A 6,044-nucleotide genomic window follows, 5' to 3' on the forward strand; every position below is an offset into this window, starting at 1 on the left:
CAGTGACCATAAGAGCGTGTGCAGATCCAACTTCATTACCTCCAAAAACAGCTAGGATGCTTGAAATACGAAGTGTCATCTCAGCATAACTGCATCTGCTAGAAAGAGATAAAATTCCATGGTCACAATTAGCTAGAACAAGAACTTGAATAGCCAGTTATTTAACTGAGCTGATGTAGGTAAGGGTCTAAGGATCAAGGATCAGTGATATTTCCAGTGAGAAAGCTTTAGTGGTCCCTGTTTGGTCCGGCTCCAAAAACCATGGAACATCTACCGCACCATTTAGCTTACACAAGATAATTGTTTCCGCTCTTAAAAACTAGGAGGTCAGCATCATATTATGTCCAGTTGGCCATCTCAAGATATTCTACCAAAGGAGGTAAAGCACCTGGGAATGCTGTACCTTTCTGTCCATGGAGTTCTTCATGGGGTAGAGCTCTCGTCTAGCACGCTGCTGGCCCAGCGTTCGACTCTCCGACCGGCCAATAAAGAATTAGAGGAATTTATTTCTAGTGATAGAAATTCATTTCTTGTCATAATGTGGTTCGGATTCCACATTAAGCTGTAGGTCCCATTGCTAGGTAACCAGTTGGTTCTTAGCCACGTAAAATAAAATAAATCTAATCCTTCGGGCCAGCCCTAGGAGAGCTGTTAATCAGCTCAGTGGTCTGGTTAAACTAAGATATACTTAACTTTGTCCATGGAGTACACCGTTAGGGAGGGCTGCTCGACATAGCCATATGTCAGACAAATTGCTTGGAATGCATAGGTAACAAAAGTAGCCCCAAATTCTGATCAGCATTGGACTCCTCCTTCACCTCAAGTTCACTAACTAACCTGAGATTCAACTACTGGATGCATCCACATCCCTTTGAGCCCCAACAGCCAACAACAGGGGATGTGAAAAGGGAATAGAAAAGTAGAATTTACAAAGAGTGTAATCAATCAAGGATCGTTAGAATCTCTCTATATGAGATTGCAATGAGATTTAATAGTAGTGAAGAGGAATAATCGTTACTAGTCAGCTACAAATAGACGGTTACCTGCCCGTATTGTGGTTTCTGACCAACTCCTACAGAAGATGGGATGGCCTGAAAGGATACAACATAATATGAAGCAGGGTTTTGAAAACAGGAACCTCTTGCACACGAGGCCAAATTGATTAACTAGAGACAGAGGCAGATCCAGTTTCGTGGAATAACACAATTCCATGACAAGCCATAAAATCTTTATAAAACGTCTTGTCTGATCAGCCAAGACTGGCAGAAAGACTTCCGATAAGATTAAGTTCGTAAAAACATCAAGGACGTACAGCAGACAACAAAGGGATGCCAACCCATAAAATTAACGACTGAAAAAATCATACAAATATCTTTCAAGGAATGTACCCCAGTACACTGTAGTTTTACCAATAGTTTAATTTTCCCATTGTTATTTACTTATCAGCGATTTCCTCTTCGGCGACTTCCTGTGCAATAAATAATCTTGTCCTTTGGTATACAAAACTGAGCAAATATAACGAAGGCGCTCCTTGAACATTTTGGAGACTTATTATAAATATAAACAGAGGGCAAAAAGTGGGAAAGGAAAACCAGAGGATAAAATACCTAATTACGTAAAATGCCATTCAAGTTAATACAGTTTTGGCCTCTGTTAAGATTTGGCACTTCTAAAACAATGCAGAGTCCACAGGGAATAGTTGAGTAGTTCCCCTTTAAACGAGTCTGTGCATCAATTTTCTTTGAAAGTATCGTGCCTTTACTCCGTTACGGCACTGATTCCTTCTCTGGGCTTCTCCCCTCAATGCTAACCCAAGACTTCGTTCGTTGATACTGAAAAAATCTTTAGATGATGTCTGATGACTAGCTATCAAGAAATAGACATCGTAGACTGCTATTACGTGAGAAAACGTCAAAAAAGGAATCAACCACTCTCGAACAAATGCATGGCACCAAGCAATGGTTGGCAGATCTTTAAAACTTAGCTTTATGTTCTAGATTATAATTACTATATGTACGAAAGGTGATCTCATTTGCGAGGAATGAGAGCTGCCAGACCTGTCTCTTGCCTTGTTAGAAAAGTGGTGTTCATTTCGACACACGCAACAGACTTGCATAAATCAATTAATCATATATCCCTGCATGAATTTAGCTTAAACACAATTTATACAGACTTTCCATTTCCGTTTTGAAACTCAAAATATTATTCTTAACCACAAAAACGGTTTACGATTTCCCGAATCTAACAGAGAATTTTCCGATGTGTGTGTGTCGGTGCAAAAATTAATTATATAAACTGTGGCACCATAAGAAAACGACTGTGTTATTCTGGGTCTACTAGCCCCTTTGTATTAATAGTAACTGACCACGGACCAATAAAAGACAATATTTACAATGAGTATAACTTTGATTGCAATGGCCATGATATGATCCGGCATCAGCATTAACCTCCGTGAGTATACCCACATTCTTCACCAGGTTTGTAATTTTAGCAGGCTTTTCATGTCTCAGGTAGCCTCCACTAGTTTTATAGAACCGGCCGTATGTAATCTACACCCACCAACACCCCCATCAGCAAGACATCCTCACAAAAATAACCCTATCTGTCAAGAAACCAAACGCCAAAGTGAACGTCTCAGCCATTGCAATGGAGCATTGGGTGCTATGTTAAAAAAAATTTATAATTATCTAAAGATGAATAGTGTCCTTGGCAGAAATTAAGCCCGTAAAGGACGAGGAACTTGCATGAAAATTTTTAGAGCCTTTCGTGGTGGCCCAGGACCTGAGAAGGTTACATTCATGTGAGGTAATTATAAGAGATTTTAAATGTACGATCCACTCCAAAGGAGGTAACTGCAAAGAGATTTTAAATGTAAGAGCAATTTGTTTTGGTTTCTCATTCGACTTGGTTCTCTTTGAGCAATCACGTTGGATAGTTACTGAGACAGATCAAACTAACCCCTCAGGGCACAAAACTACAAGAGCTACACTACAATTTGAGACAATAATCATGTGAACTGGAGGTGCCTGATTTTCGGGCACAAATTTTGCATAACAGCAAAGATGACTGACTGTAAAGACGCCTTGGCTGAAAAAACGTTTAAAAACGTTCCAGTATTTCTGGAAGTAAAAATAGTTCTAGCAGTACCTCTTTCGGAAGCAACAAAAGCAAAAATGGAGAATAAATCTTCCATAAAACTCAAATCTCATCTTTTCCAAGAATCAACCTTTAGCTTTCATATAAGCTTCAGCCTTGCCCGAATATCCCGCATGCACTTTCCAGGTAACAGAAGTGGATTCCAGTAAAATGACCAAGATTTCATCTGTAATGACTTTTGCTTGAAAATTTGCAAATATATTGTGACGTCTGTATTCGAGTCTGTGAGCTGGATGATGATAATTTATCATTCTCTCCTCGTCTCCAAGGAGACTGGCCAGAATGCAGCAAGATACACTTCTTTCAGGCTAAACATGTGAAACATAAAAATACACTAATTTTACTTTAGAAAACGGAACGGAACACAGAGAATTTTCGGTTTTATGCTCCAGAATGACAAAACTGGAAAAGATGAAGGTCTCCTTTCCTATCATGCATTACAAGTTTTATGACACGTGATGAGGTGCATTTTAAAATCTACTAGGAAAAAGGTTTAAACGCTTTGTGGTTAAAAACTGCATGTGGACAGGCAACAAGTGACTAATTTATAACGTGAGAAACTTTGCAGAACATCTGTAGTAATAGACGTAACATACTTCCTGCTCCTATGAGAAAACAAACAAATAACGGTACATAAATAAAGGACCAGGGAAGACTGCCCCACCAATGAGCCGGGATTATAGGAGGATAGCCAGAACGGAGGACAAATGACAAATGGAGTTCCATAAACAAATGGTAAAAGAAAACGCAGCACGCAGCTGCACCCTGAATAGTCTGATGTAAGCCTCTCTCACTTGACTGCTTCTTGGTTGGACTCAATGGTACCGAGATGGCTCACCTTCTTGGCAGTAAAAGAATTTTAATACCTCAGATTTACACAAAGACAAAAAAAGGAAGAGAAATGACATTTATTCGCCACAATATAAAACAAAATTTAACTTTCACATTGCTTACCTGTGTTAGATCCGTAACGTTGACATAACTGCACTTCAAAAAGAATGAAGCAAATATTTCAGCGAAGGTAAAAATAAAGGATCGAAAAAGAAAACGGAGTTCTAAGACACTTCTGGGGGTTACTACCTTATTCTTCACAGACAAATCTAAATCTAAAGTACTTTATCTTTACTTCTATCAAAGGTTTTTTTTCTTGAAATTCCGCTCTGAGAAGTTGCAAAATGCAATATGAAAAAGCATGTAAATAAATATCATAAGTGCAGCATCACGAGATAATGGTATATAATGCATACAGGGTATGTAGAAAACACAAAACAATACAATAAATAGGAACTGACACTACTACTACTTCTGCTAATAATAATAATGATAATAATAATAATAAAGCCAGATTAATACTTGTACATCATGTTCTTAGGCCTTTTACGCACATTTACAAACCTAATTCCATACACACACATATACATATATAAATATACATAATTTTATTTATACATATATAAGCACACAAACATAATATATATACATGTATATATGTATGCATGTATGTATGGATGTTTGCGTGCGAATTTCTTTTGTAGTTCAATACAAAAACGCTTACGCTGTATAAATCTCGGATTTTTCTGTATTATTAAATGGAAGGATGAAAAAAATATTCAAATACTAAGATGGAGAACTAAACCTTGGCTTTTAATTTTAGATATTGAATACTCTGTTTAGGAGAGAGAGAGAGAGAGAGAGAGAGAGAGAGAGAGAGAGAGAGAGAGAGAGAGAGAGAGAGAGAGAGAGAGAGAGAGCTTAAAAAATATACATTGCATAGACACTCCGAAAGCAAGCAACATACTTGGATCGGAACCAGAGAAAAATAGTGATCAGTTAACAGTGAGCCCTGGGGATCAGGGGCGCTTTAGCCATGAAGATGAGATTCCTTTCTTTATTAAAAATGGAAGTCTACGCATTTGCAAAACTGAGAGAAAAAGAAATTCAAACGTAGAAATATGATTTTCTATTGCATTAACTCTCTACTAAAATTGAAACAGGTCAAATCGGAGGCGTTTTGACTTTTGTAAAATAAGGAGAAAGTCTCGTAGAAAGGTTCAGTAAACTATAAAGAAGCAATGGAAATGGTTGATGTCAGGTAAAATGCCTTAAAATGCAACATATAACATTTATAACAGGAGAAAATAATAGGGCAGGAATTTGAGAAAAAACAAAAAAATCCCAATGACTAGGAAAATGACACTTGTAGCAACGCAACAGAGCCAAAAAATAGATAAAAGTAAAAAAAAAAGTGAAAAACGCCACGAATACGTCAAATAAAGCTAAAAATAAATAAGCAAATGAACAAGTAAATAAAAACCGAATGGTCTTAGAACCAGCGAGGGAGAGGTGAGAATTTGGCCAAGAATTCTCGCTGCTTGGTACGGACACAGCGACAACAAATAATGCCCGATGATAACACCAAAAGGAACCCCACCACTACCTGTCACAGGAGGAGGAGTTATGATGACAACTGAAATGATCGCTGATAGTGATGATTCAATAACTCGGAACTCTGGGAATCCTCAGAGAGAGAAAAGAAAGGACGATGATATTATTATTAATATTATTATTATTATTATTATTACAACAGTTAGCACCGACAGTCAAACAAACTGTTACAGAATATAAGTGGCTTGTGGTGCGGCTGAACAGTGAATCTTAAATAATATTGTTGTAATACTTGGATAAACTGACAGTACACAGTTAGAAAATAATGAAGAAAAAGTGGAAAAGTCACCGATAAAGGTTTGTGGGAAATAAATCACAGAATGGTAAATGTTAAAAATAATCGGTAAAATGGTGACTTTTGATGCGAAGATAATTTTTTGGCCCGGTAATATCAGAGTATAAAAAACTAGCTGCTATTCTAAATAAGGGGAATAATGAAAAGA

At 37.4% G+C, this 6,044-nt stretch overlaps 1 protein-coding gene across 3 annotated transcripts in view; it reads right to left on the reverse strand.

Moving 5' to 3' along the window:
• RtGEF (Rho-type guanine nucleotide exchange factor) overlaps positions 1-6,044 on the reverse strand; it is a 318,924-nt gene that overhangs the window by 179,384 nt on the left and 133,496 nt on the right. The gene's annotated exons all lie outside the window — the stretch shown is intronic.

This window comes from Macrobrachium rosenbergii, chromosome 11 (assembly GCF_040412425.1).
Source record: "Macrobrachium rosenbergii isolate ZJJX-2024 chromosome 11, ASM4041242v1, whole genome shotgun sequence".
NCBI lineage: Eukaryota > Metazoa > Arthropoda > Malacostraca > Decapoda > Palaemonidae > Macrobrachium > Macrobrachium rosenbergii.